At 36.7% G+C, this 14,753-nt stretch overlaps 1 protein-coding gene across 5 annotated transcripts in view; it reads right to left on the reverse strand.

Moving 5' to 3' along the window:
- Window positions 1-14,753, reverse strand: part of SLC25A21 (solute carrier family 25 member 21) — a 528,472-nt gene that overhangs the window by 23,613 nt on the left and 490,106 nt on the right. The gene's annotated exons all lie outside the window — the stretch shown is intronic.

Here is a 14,753-nt window from a genome sequence, read left to right on the forward strand (position 1 = left end):
TGGTAAATTTAAGAAAATTGAAATCATATCAAGTATCTTTTCCGACCACAATGCTATGAGAGTCGATGTCAATTACAGGATAAAATCTGTAAAAAATGCTAACACATGGAGGCTAAACAATACACTACTTAATAACCAAGAGATCACTGAAGAAATCAAAGAAATAAAAAATAACTAGAAACAAATGACAATGAAAACACGATGACCCAAAACCTATGGGATGCACAAAGGCAGTTCTAATAGGGAAGTTTATAACAATACGATCCTACCTCATGAAACAAGAAACATCTCAAATAAACAACATAACCTTACACCTAAAGCGATTAGAGAAAGAAGAAAAAAAAACCCCCAAAAGTTAGCAGAAGGAAAGAAATAAAAAAGATCAGATTGGAAATAAATGAAAAAGAAATGAAGGAAACAATAGCAAAGATGAATAAAATTAAAAGCTGGCTCTTTGAGAAGATAAACAAGATTGATAAAACATTAGCCAGACTCATCAAGAAAAATAGGGAGAAGACTCAAATCAATACAATTAGAAATGAAAAAGGAGAAGTAACAACTGACACTGCAGAAATACAAAGGATCATGAGAGATTACTACAAGCAACTATATGCCAATAAAAGGGACAATCTGGAAGAAATGGACAAATTCTTAGAAAAGCACAACCTTCCGAGACTGAAGCAGGAAGAAAGAGAAAATATAAACAGACCTATCACAAGACCTGAAATTGAGACTGTGATTAAAAATCTTCCAACAAACAAAAGCCCAGGACCAGATGGCTTCACAGGCGAATTCTATCAAACATTTAGAGAAGAGCTAACACCTATCCTTCTCAAACTCTTCCAAAATATAGCAGAGGGAGGAACACTCCCAAACTCATTCTATGAGGCCACCATCACCCTGAAACCAAAACCAGAAAAAGAGGTCACAAAGAAAGAAAATACAGGCTAATATCACTGATGAACATAGATGCCAAATCCTCAACAAAACAGTAGCAAACAGAACCCAGCAGCACATTAAAAAGGATCATATGGCATGATCAAGTGGGGTTTATCCCAGGAATGCAAGGGTTCTTCAATATATGCAAATCAATCAATGTGATACACCACATTAACAAACTGAAGAACAAAAACCATATGATCATCACAATAGATGCAGAAAGGTTTTCAACAAAATTCAACACCCATTTATGATAAAAACCCTCCAGAAAGTAGAAATAGAGGGAACTTACCTCAGCATAATAAAGGCCATATATGACAAACCCACAGCCAACATCATTCTCAATGGTGAAAAAATGCAACCATTTCCACTAATATCAGGAACAAGACAAGGTTGCCACTCTCACCACTATTATTCAACATAGTATTGGAAGTTTTAGCCACAACAATCAGAGAAGAAAAAGAAATAAAAGGAATCAAAATCAGAAAAGAAGATGTAAAGGTGTCACTGTTTGCAGATGACATGATACTATACATAGAGAATCCTAAAGATGCTACCAGAAAACTACTAGAACTAGTCAATGAATTTGGTAAAGTAGCAGGATAGAAAATTAATGCACAGAGATCTCTTGCATTCCTATACACAAATGATGAAAAATCTGAAAAAGAAATTAAGGAAACACACCCATTTACCACTGCAACAAAAAGAATAAAATACCTAGGAATAAATCTACCTAAGGAGACAAAAGACCTGCATGTAGAAAACTATAAGACAATGATGAAAGAAATTAAAGATGATACAAACAGATGGAGAGATATACCATGTTCTTGGACTGCAAGAATCAACATTGTGAAAATGACTATACTACCCAAATCAACCTACAGATTCAATGCAATCCCTATCAAACTACCAATGGCATTTTTCAGAGAACTAGAACAAAAAAATTCACAATTTGTATAGAAACACAAAAGACCCCAAATAGCCAAAACAATCTTAAGAAAGAAAGACGGAGCTGGAGGAATCAGGCTCTTGGACTTCAGACTATACTACAAAGCTACAGTAATCAAGACAGTATGGTAGTGGTACAAAAACAGAAATATAGATCAATGGAACGGGATAGAAAGCCCAAAGATAAACCTACGCTCATATGGTCACCTTATTTTTGATAAAGGAGGCAGGAATATACAATGGAGAAAAGACAGCCTCTTCAATAAGTGATGCTGGACAGCTACATGTAAAAGAATGAAATCAGAACACTCCCTAACACTATACACAAAAATAAACTCAAAATGGATTAAAGACCTAAATATAAGGCCAGACACTATCAAACTCTTAGAGGAAAACATAGGCAGAACACTCTATGACATAAATCACAGCAAGATCCTTTTTGACCCACCTCCTAGAGAAATCGAAATAAAACCAGAAATAAACAAATGGGACCTAATGAAACTTCAAAGCTTTTGCACAGCAAAGGAAACTATAAAGAAGATGAAAAGACAGCCCTCAGAATGGGAGATAATATTTGCAAATGTATCAACTGACAAAGGATTAATCTCCAAAATTTACAAGCAGCTCATGCAGCTCAATATCAAAAAAACAAACAACTCAATCCAAAAATGGGCAGAAGACCTAAATAGACATTTCTCCAAAGAAGATATACAGATTGCCAACAAACAAATGAAAGAATGCTCAACAACATTAATCATTAGAGAAATGCAAATCAAAACTACAATGAGATATCATCTCACACCAGTCAGAATGGCCATCACCAAAAAATCTAGAAACAATAAATGCTGGAGAGGGTGTGGAGAAAAGGGAACCCTCTTTCACTGTTGGTGGGAATGTAAATTGATACAGCCACTATGGAGAACAGTATGGAAGTTCCTTAGAAAAGTAAAAATAGAAATACCATATGACCCAGCAATCCCACTACTGGGCATATACCCTGAGAAAACCATAATTCAAAAAGAGTCATGTACCACAATGTTCATTGCAGCTCTATTTACAATACCTAGGACATGGAAGCAACCTAAGTGTCCATCCACAGATGAATGGATAAAGAATATGTAGCACATATATACAAAGGAATATTACTCAGCCATAAAAAGAAATGAAATTGAGTTATTTGTAGTGATTGTATGGACCTAGTGACTGTCATACAGAGTGAAGTAAGTCAGAAAGAGAAATACAAATACCATATGCTAACACATATATATGGAATCTAAAAAAGAAAAAAAATGGTTCTGAAGAACCTAGGGGCAGGACAAGAATAAAGATGCAGATGTACAGAATGGACTTGAGGACATGGGGAGGGGGAAGGGTAAGCTGGGACAAAGTGAGAGAGTGGCATGGACTTATATAAACTACCAAATGTAAAACAGATAGCTAGTGGGAAGCAGCCTCATAGCACAGGGAGATCAGCTTGGTGCTTTGTGACCACCTAGAGGGGTGGGATAGGGAGGGTTGGAGGGAGATGTCAGAGGTGGGATATATGGGGATATATGTATATGTATAGCTGATTCACTTTGTTATAAAGCAGAAACTAACACACCAATGTAAAGCAATTATACTCCAATAAAGATGTTTAAAAAAAAGTCAGAAGAAATAAAATTGTCCCTGTTACATATGACATGGTCTTATATGTAGAAAAACCTAAAGACTCCATAACAAACCATTTAGAACTAATAAATTACTTTAGTAAAGCTGCAGGATACAAAATCATCATATGAAAATCACTCATGTTTCTACACAGTAACAGTGAACTATCTGAAAAGGAAATTAGGAGAACAATCCCATTTACAATAGCACCAACAAAAATAAAAATACTTAGTAATAAACTGAACTAAGGAGGTGAAAGACTTGTATACTGAAAACTCCAAAACATTGGTGAAAAAAGTTAAAACGAGGGCTTCCCTGGTGGCGCAGTGGTTGAGAGTCCGCCTGCCGATGCAGGGGACACGGGTTCGTGCCCCGGTCTGGGAAGATCCCACATGCCGCAAAGCGGTTGGGCCCGTGAGCCATGGCCGTTGAGCCTGCACGTCCGGAGCCTGTGCTCCGCAACGGGAGAGGCCACAACAGTGAGAGGCCCGCATACAGCAAAAAAAAAAAAAAAAAAAAAAATTACAAAGAGAAACAAAGACAAAGACATTCCATGTTCATGTATTAGAAGACTTAGTGTTGTTGAAATTTCCATACTACCCCAAATGATCTTCAGATTCTATGCAATTCTTGTAAAAATTTCAATAACATTTTTCATAGAAAGTAAAAATATATATGATTCATATGGAATCACAAAAGACCACAAGTAGCCAAATTAACCCTGAGAAAGATGAATAAAGTTGGAGGCATCACACTTCCTGATTTCAAAATATATTGCAAAATATATTACAAAGCTACAGTAATTATAACAGTATGGTACTGACATAAAGCCAGACATACAGACCAATGGAACAGAATAGTAAGCCCAGAAATAAATCCAAGCATATATGGTCAACCAATCTTCAACAAAGGTACCAAAAACCCACACTAGGGAAAGGACAATCTTCAACAAATGGTGCTGGGAAAACTAGGTATCCACTTACAAAGGAATGAAAATGAACCCTTATACCATACACAAAAATCAACTCAAAATGAGTTAAAGACTTAAAATAAGACCTGAAACCATAAACCTCCTAGAAGAAAACATATGGGAAAAGTTTTATGTTATTGGCCTTAGCAGTGATTTCATGGATATGACACCAAAAGCACAGGCAATAAAAATGAAAGTAAACATGTGGGACTATGCCAAACTAAAGACTTCTGAACAGCAAAGGAAACAAAAGTGTAAAAAGGAAACTTATGGAGTAGGAGAAAATATTTGCAAACCATATATCTGATGAAGGGTTAATATTAAAATATATAAGGATCTCCTACAATTCAATACAAAGAAAACTAATAAACTGATTTAAAAATGGGCAAAGGACTTGAATAGACATTCTCCAAAGAAGACTTACAAACGGCCAACAGGTATATGAAAAAATGCTGAATGTCATTAATAACCTGGGAAATGTAAATCAAAACCACAGAGAAATATCACTTCATATCTGTGAGGATGACTATTATTAAAAAAAAACAAAAGACAAGTGTTGGCAAGGATGTGGAGAAATTGGAACCATTGTACACTGTTGATAGGAATGCAAAATGGTGTAGGCTTTACGGGAAATAGTATAGAGGTTTCTTAAAGATTAAAAATAGAACTATTATATAATCCAGCAATCCCACTTCTTAGTAGTTCTCCAAAAGACATGAAATCAGAATCTCAAAGTGATATTAGCACTCTTATATTCATCACAGCACTATTCACAACAGCCAAGATACGGAAACAACCTAAATGTACATTGACAGATGAAGGGATAAGAAACGTAGTATATACATACAATGGAATACCATTCATTTTTACAAAGAAGGAAATTCTGCAATATGTAACAACATGGATGAACCTTGAAGACACATGTAAAGTGAAATAAGCCAGTCACAGAAGGATAAATACTGCATGATTCCACTTATATTGATGTATATAAAATACTCAAATTCATAGAATCAAAGAGTGGAACAGCGGTTGCCAAGGGTTGGGAGAGGGGGAAATGAGTTACTAATCAACAGGCATAACGATTCAGCTAAGCAAGATGAATAAGCTCTAGAGATCTGATGTACAACACTGTACCTACGGACAACAATGATGTATTGTGCACTTAAAAATTTGTTGTGTGTAGATCTCATGTCATATGTTTTTACCACAATAAAATAAAAATTTTAAAAATTGATTGGTAAAAAAGGTCACCCAGCCTAAGTAAAATATTTTTGATGGATCACAGCTTAATTATGTAAATAGATATTAATGTTGATAAAAAATCTATTCTGTTATTAAACACTTCCAACTAACTTCCATAATTTGCTCCAACTGTAATCAATCAGGGAACTTCCTTTGTTCCTGACCCACATTCCTCATGCATATGCCTGAACTATTTTACTCCAGTTTTTTGCTCACTTGCAAGGGTAATCAACTGTCACCATTCATCATGATTTAAAAACCATTATTGCAATAATCTTTTCTTCCTCGTGCTTAAAAACCACAGTTCCTTTTAAATATTTATTTTGAGTAGTAGTGTGTATTATCTCCCTATTTACAGATGAGTTTTATTCTTGTCCCCTAAATATTTTCTAATTTTTCTCATAAAATATGGGACTTTAAACTGGAGCTGAGTAGCTTTAAGTATTAGAGGCTATTACATGAATTGACCTTATTTTGCAATAGCAATTCAAAATCCAACATTCATAATTTTTAAAATTATTCAATTTTCCTGCAAACATTTTAAGGATGATGTTAGCATTTTCATCTTACAAATGAGAAAACTGAGACAGAGAGACAGGTATAATTTGTCAAAGAGACATGGCTAACTAGTAAGTATCAGAATTGAGATTTAACATCAGGTCTCTTACTAGAACTCTCTGGCTGTTTCTATCACATTGCAATCTTTGTGTGAGTGCAGAGCTAAAGAGATGTGTTTACCAGCCCTTCTTTCGGAAGATCAATGAATTTCCTGACAGGACATATTGTTTATAGACTCTACAGCTTAACAAGAGACACTAATAAGTGATCCTAAAACACTGGCGGCAGTGATGTTCCACAACCTCTAAAAATTCAACAAAAGGCACCAAGTCCTCAGAAGTGGGAACATATGACTTAAAATAGTTAACAATCAACACACTACATATTTGTAACTAATTTAAGCATCCAATCCAAACATTATACAGCAGCTAAAGACTGCACCAATAATTTAAAGCAATGACACTTAAGGAGTTAATATGCAGAGAGGCAAAATATTTTCATCAAAAGAAGCATGTGCCTCCCTTTTTACCTTCCCTGGCATGGACTTTGATGTCTTGGTTAGTGACTGGCCAGCTGGCTGCTAGCTTGATAAACAGAGAACCTTTGCCCATTGCACAGGCCTTTGTGATTAGGGTCTGGCATCTTTAAGAAGACATTCCACACAGAGGTATGCCAGAAGGAGGGGGTTAAGGAAGAGGGGGAAAGCAGGATTTGTTAGCTAGTGAGAGGTAGGGGTGGTGAGGGAGACCGGCCAGGAAGCCTGCTGCTCCTCACAAGGTTAGGCTGAGCAAATTGCAGTGATGGGCTTCTCATTTAAGGGAGCTCAGCATGAATGTACACATTAAAGTCTACTCTTAGAATCTTCCTACTTCATGTCAACCCAAATCACATTTCTTTTGCTGCAATTCACTCATCCTTTAATTCCTCTTGTTACCACACCAAATTTGAGATCCTCTCTGATTTTAGCTTTGAGTCATTTTAACAGAGTTCCTAATGACCCAACTTGAAGTCAGTATATCCTGCTTCCTCAGACAACATTAAAATGAGCACACTGAGAGGACTGTTCAGGATTGTTCAATCTCTGCTCAGGATTGGCCTTGGATGATTCTACAGTGGATTTCATGTTCCTTGTCAAAAATTGCTAAAATGGGTTTGCCATTTGAAGAACTAAAGTTATTGTTTAGAAGTGACTAAAAGAGACTGCCATAAAATGCTTCGGATAAGAAAATTAAAGACAATATGGTGGTTGTACAAGGAGTCACATGATTTTCAGGGTATTGCAAAGTATTTCTTTGCAGAACTCTTCTTTTCAGCTCCCTCCCCCGCCCAGCGGGTAAGTAAATTGTTTGATAATGAGAATGTTATGACCATAACAAGGGTGACTAAAAAAGAATCGAACATTTTAACAAATCAATTAATTAGTAATTAGATGATATATAAACATGTGGTCAAAACCAATTTCAATAGGATCTATCACAGTTATTTCCATAATTTTACAAATGGTCAGTTTTAGCACACATCAATTCTATACTTAATCCATTCCATCCCTTTTGTAGCACATCATCATCAATAGTTGAAGGGGTGGTCATGATGCAGTCCTTCATTCCTCAAGGCTGCAAGTAAGAGGTGATACAAGCATAAAGTTCATGATTATCCCCATGTGATGAAATTGCAGAAAACCCAGTCTTGTAATAAATGTCACTCCAAAGCCCAGAGCCTCTTAAAGGAAGGGGCTGTGCCATGTCACATTCATCCCTGTAGGTATACCGGTCCTGACACATCACAGGTGTTTAATAAATGCTGTATCTCTCCTTTATAAAGACATAAGACACAAAGAACCAAGGTCTAAGAAGCAAATTGCAAAGGAGGTAAATACACACTGGTTAAGCACCCGGTGGCAACCGCAAGGCAAATAATGCAGCTTAGCATTGCCTTCCCCACAGCTGACCATGCTTGTCATGAAAATGATGTGGTGTGTTGAAATTATAGTTGCCTCCTGGTAACTGAACAAGGAGGCAGCTTGAGGTGAGAGTGAACTGCCTTTTTTTTTTTTAAAAGAAGAAATTTGCATTTTAGATATTGTTAGTCTTAGTGGATTCAAGTCAACTAGGAGTAAATTCAGCTCTCAGTGTGCACCTTTCATTTTCTCTAATCTTGGCTCTCTTTTGTTGTTTTGATCATAAACTTTGACAAAAACATTTTTCCCCTGACATTATGGTATCATGCTGTCTTGTTCCCCAATGAAAATACCTACTATTGGAGCTTAATTAAAAGTTAAATTGTTTCCACTTCACAGCTATCAGTAGAATCTATTACAGTGTTTGTTTTTTCTTCATGTGAGATAATTTGGGGAAATGCTAGGTCCTCACTCCACAGAAGGTCACTAACTAAAATGAGATGGTTTAGTTGATAAGCATTCTTTAAGGAATGTGGAGTGTTCCCAAGATCCTATCCTTGTAGGGCTCTGGGCTCTGGAATGAAATCAAAGTCTTGTTAAAAGCTCAGCATCTAAATGTAGCCATTCAGAAAATAGGCATGAAAATTCCTTTCCCCTTCTAAGATATCTGTTCTTTAAAGGGCTGTGAAATATAAAATAATTTTAAAGGTCTTACCCACTTAGCTCAAATTATAAAATACATACAATGTCAAAATGGGCTAGGATTTAAGCATAACAGTTATCACTTGATTATTTCATATATGTATATATATACACACACACACCCCTCTCTATACCTATTATTTGTAAGTATCTCTCTACAAATAAATAAATAAATATAGATAGGTAGATAATACCTTCTGAGAGTCACTTATATCACTGAGTGTTATCAGACAAAATGCAGGAAAGTACTAATATATTTTCTTGGGAGCCCAGTAGGATTTTTCTGTTTTTGTGTACTCTATTCCTTGCCTTAATAAAGGCACTGACCCCAAGGAAAACTAACAAACCAGGATCCCAGAACAAAATCCTAAATGTTGAAAAGTCAGGACAAGGACACACTGAGATGCTTTGATGTGGGAGTCGGCAGATGATCAAGAAGAAGTCTTTGAACCATGTTTATTTCATGAGCCTCCACCTCTGGACTTCTATAAATGAAACTTTCCCATGCCCATTTAGTTCCACTTATGTGATACATTTGTTGGACATGCCCCTCAGTTAAATCATTTAAGGGGAATCAACTGCCTTAAACATGCCTAAACCATTCTGGCCCAGCTACCCGCTGCAGCCTCCACTGCCTCCTGTCCCTGCACCCGTTCACCATACACCAGCTACCCTCGTTCTTTATCTTCTCCGAGGTTCCCCAAGCCTCCTTCTGCTTCTGTGCACTCACACATCCTGTTCTCTCTGGTCTCTGCTCATCCTCTTCATCTTGGCCTGGCTAAGCCTCATCCTTGAGCTCCAGCCTAAACACCTTTTTTAAAGGAAAGCCTTTCCTATATCCCCACCATGCCCTGCTGTGGGTCTAATTAGGGTCTTTGGTTAAAACTTCCCACAGCTTCACAGTTTTCTTTCATGGCACTTATCACGATTCAGTTCCCTGTGTAATGACTTGTTTATTGTCTGTCTCCTCGACTAGACTGTAAACCCCATTAAGGCAGGAGCAGTGCTGACACTTAGCGAGATGGTGCCCGACCTATGATAGATGTGCCATGAACACTTCTGGAATGAATAAATAGAAGGCACCCACTAAGAATCTAAAGCCACTTGCACCTCATTTCCATCCACTTGGGTGGTACCTGACTGGAAACTTTTGGCCTGAAGTTTATTTAAGAAAGTGTCTGAACCCCTGTCCCGCTTCCCTCTGCCCTCCCCCATGCCCTCCTCTCCTGAAACACACACACACACACCCCAGGGAGTCTGTGAAAACTGCCAACGAAAGATACCACTTTTTACCACAGAATCTTGTCACATGTCCCGGAATTTTATAGATAATATATATACTTGTTGTTTTACCCCAGTGGTTACCAGAAAGGAGACTTGTTCTTAATGAAACTTTAATGCTCTTGCCCTTCCCATTACCGGATGATTGGTAAGACTAATGATCAAGTAAGAGAGAATCAGAAAAATAAATGGTCATAAATTAAATCCTACTATGATCTAATTCTACTGAGATTCTTCTTTTCAAAATATAAACAGCTCTGTCTAAGTTCTCCACTGGAACCCAAAGGTGCATTTTTCATTCAGCCCAGTGCACACCTTAGGGAAGGACAGAGCTCTAAATCATGAAACTAACATAACTCCACATTTCTTCTGATAAACTGAAGTGCATCTGGCACCACCCTCAGACTTTCTACAGAATTTACAAAACAAAGATAATATTAAACATCAAAAGTAAAAGAAAAACATTTGCATTTCTAAAAGGCAATCTTTTATGGATATTACCTTAGGAGAAAATAAAATGTTTGACTTAATACCGTCTGTAATAAAATGACCACAGGGACAGGTCTGAATGGTTTATTAAGTAAGAAGGATTGAACCTATGAAAAATTGTTCTCTCCTAGAATATTTCTAACCCACACATGTGATTTATATCATGGCAGAATTCAACACAAAAGGTCTATTGTTTTTGGCAAAATAACCTACAAACATGCTTAATTAGGATGCAAAGTGAAAGCACAGTTTAATACTGTTGACAGCCATGAACATTAGACATCCATTTCTACTATTATTATTATTATTTTACTTATGGAAATATAGGAAAAGCAGTAAATATGGAACTAGAAGACAAAGTTATCAAAGAGATGTAACATTTAAATCTTACCGTTCTCATTTGTGTGTCAACATCACAAATAAAATGCTCTGAACACCCTACCTTGGAATGGAAATGAAAGAACTCGGTTTTGCAATCAAAGCTTACCTTCACTGATATCTTAAAAAGATGTCAGCATTTAAGTTAATCAATATCTATTTCTAGAAGCCTTTACTTTAAGAAGTGATGGCCTCTTTTTGGGGAGAAGGGATAATTCTTTATACTGACATTCCATTCCATTTACTGCAAGATGAAAATGAATGCCACCATTAAATGAATTCCATGGTCAGTTAATATTCAAAGAAAACTTTTCTATTGTAACCACTTATTCACCATTCTATAGGAATATTTAGATTCTAAAAATAAGTCTGCAAGAATATAACACAGCCCCATTTTCAAACTGGTAATGCCCAGCTCTTCCAGGGTCATGTCTCATAATCCTTTGTTTCTATGGATCAGAGACTAAGGATGTGAAAAGGGAAGACCAGGTTCCAGGTCTGAATGAGGCAAAAGCAGAATCTGGTTACACTGTCTAGATATTGTAGCCAGTTCACTTATTTAAATTTTAGTAATCATTTTAAAGTGACAATTTATGTGTGACAAAAGACAAGGTAAGATGTAGAGTTAAAGCATTACATGGTATAGCAGAAAGAGTTCTGGCCTCTGGTTCTTTCCTTCCCACTGCTGTATACCTGCAGATAAATTATGTCAGTAACTTTCAGTTTGGGCCTTTACTTCCTGTTTGTCTTTCCTTATCTGAAAATGACAGTTATTGTGACAAGGATCAGGCAAAATCATGAAGTCTACAAAAATGGTTTTAATAGTACAAAATGGCACAGAAGGTCAGGATATTTCTGTGAAGCTTGAAAAATGTAAGTACCAGAGATTACCAATCTGAAGAGTTAAAGTTAAAAACTTCAGGGTGGGTATCTGACCTGAGTTATCTGAACTTACTGTTTCAAGTTCTTATTTTACCTCTGTAGACATAGTCTTAGAGTTAAGTAAAGTGTTAAAAAGTTAACTAGGTAGTCTATTTTATAAGATTCTATTAAAATTTTCATGGATTTATTTCCTATTATAAAATTAATACATGCTTGTTGTAGAAGCTTCCAACAGCCCAGGATGCTGTAAAGAAAAAGTACTTTCCCTCCACTGCTCCCTGCTTTTTCCTGCTCTCCCCACCGCTCCACACAAACACACACGCATAGGACTCTCCATTTCCACTTCTCAGACATGATCATTATGGACAGTTTCTTGTAAAATTAAATACTTTGAAAATGGAAAACGCTGGTAGACAATTTATCAATTTAAAAAATGTTAAATTAAAGAAAAATCTAGAATTATCCCATGCCAGTCAGAGTTGTTGAAATCTCAAATTCCCTTGGGACAACAGAATGACCAATTGCTGGGTGAGGGAATTGAAACAATAACCCTGTAAACAAACTGTCTGGAGCGTATGGCTAGAGCCAGCCTAGAGCAAAGATGGAAAAAAGTCTTCAAGGAACACCACCTCCTCCTCGTGGTTAACAACTTGATGACGTTCTTCAACATGTTTTAATGATTATCATATCTTCCTCTTCACAAAGGACTGATTTATTATGGTTTAAATTTAAAGAATACTGGTTTCCCAGTTTTGAATCAGGCTTAGATTACAGAACACATAAGATCAATGACTTTCTTCTAGGCAAAAAACCCCTGAAAGCAAAACCCACAACTAACCCCACAGCGTTCATTTAAGTGCAGAAGGAACAGTCCTGGGGAAAAGTTCTTCACACAGTTTAGACGCTAACTGCTTCCACCACCCTCCGTGCCATCTCTACTCCTCCTCCCATACCTGTCATTAGCACCTCCACACTTAACACTTCCACGGCACCTTAAATGCACAAACAACTTCATGTATTATTTATCTTAATCCTCAAAACCACTTTGTCAGGTAGAAAGGACAATCTTAGCTTTTCAATTTACAGATTAAAAACAATGAAGCTCAGAGCAGTAAAGTGATTGGCCCATGATCATTCCCCAGTAAAAGTATGTTCGCCCGGGTACACTACTGCTGTCTAGTTGTCTATCTCCATTTCAGAGCTCTCCTCTCAAGATCCCACGTGCAATCACTGATTCAACATCTGCACTTCAGAGTCCAAATGTGGTTAAACTCAGTTTTCCAGGCTCAGCCCATAATATTCTCCCCCAAACTTGTTCATTCTCAACGAATGGCACCATTATCCTTTCAGTTGTTCAAGCCCCAAACCTAGATACCATCCCTCCCCACTACCCCTTTTATCAACATGCATGTAGACTCGATCACCACATCCTATAGATTTTGTCTTCTCAACATTTCTCAAATCTGTCCACTTCTCCTTGTCTTCCCCATGAACACTGTAGTCCAAGACCCCAGCATTGCACATAACAATCATTTCCATGTTACACTCTGTCTTTTGCACACCACCCCCATTCCACCCATTCTCCACGCTGCAGCCAGAATGATCAGGTAATTCCTCGGCTTAAAATCTTTTGTTGGCTTCCCAGTGCTCTTCAGATAAACAGAAGAATCCTTAGTGTGGCCTATAAGGGCCAATATAATCTGACCCTTGTAAGCTGGCAAGATAAGTGAGCTCTTTCCATAATTTCAGAATACTATGATGTCTTTTAAGTAATAAATAAATATTTAAGCTTCTTTTTTTCATAATGCATAACATTTAAAACTTAAGTGTACTGATTAATTGTAGAATGAAGTTTGCATTCGTGGATTTTTTTAAGCATTAGTAACACGATCATATATAAATCTTATTGATCTTTCTGAAATTCTTCTTTAAATATAACCAAGTTCATATTATTGTAATAACGTATGCATTAAAATACATGCACAAATATATATAATAAAATATATATTATTTATATGATATTTGTAAATTATATCATTCATTTCATTGTGTGTAATTTCTATCTGCTGCAAGCCTTTGGATAGCTGGAGAAATAGAGGCATGGACATTTCTCCCACGTTGTATAAATCACTCATCTCAGAGTTTAAAAAACATCAGCTTCATGGGTGTGTGACTTGTGCAGTTGCCCAGAGCCTGCACTTAGAGGAGCCCCATGCTTGGTTTATTGCTCTACAGTTGCTGTCTTGAAATTCTTAATTTTTGAACATTTTCATTTCACCCAGGGCTCCAAAGATTATTAAACTGTTCCTGCTAAAAACATTTTTTTAATGTATGTAGAGTTGAACTCTGTCATGTCATCCACGACCAAAGTGTTTATTGTACTCTACTTCTGTATTTCAAGAACTCAACAGGAGAAGAGCTCTGAGGACCACCAGAGTCAGAATTGTCAGTCAGTGGGGGGATCTATATATTCTGTGGCCATTCATAGATTTCAGACCAACAAAACATGAGGTTATACTCAAAAAGTGAGGTTTCTAAATAGAGTGAAACCTGGTTAACAATTTTGGCGAGTGAGGCAATGTCAACAGATGGTTAAATAGGGAACATGCCTTGGATTTAGCTGTTACTTGAGATAAGTACTGGCCTAGGTTACAGGGGATAGCTGGAAAAAGGCAACTGTAACCAACATTACCTTATAGAATCAGGTGATAGCCATATTAGAAATATTTTTATTCTTTATAAAAAGTTCTTCAATGCTTTTGTACTAAGCAAAATGAAGAACTGAATCCCTGTGGGAAACTGCCTGCATGTGAAAAA

The sequence above is a fragment of the Mesoplodon bidens genome, assembly GCF_964165515.1.
Source record: "Mesoplodon bidens genome assembly, chromosome: 3".
NCBI classification, from domain to species: Eukaryota; Metazoa; Chordata; class Mammalia; order Artiodactyla; family Ziphiidae; genus Mesoplodon; species Mesoplodon bidens.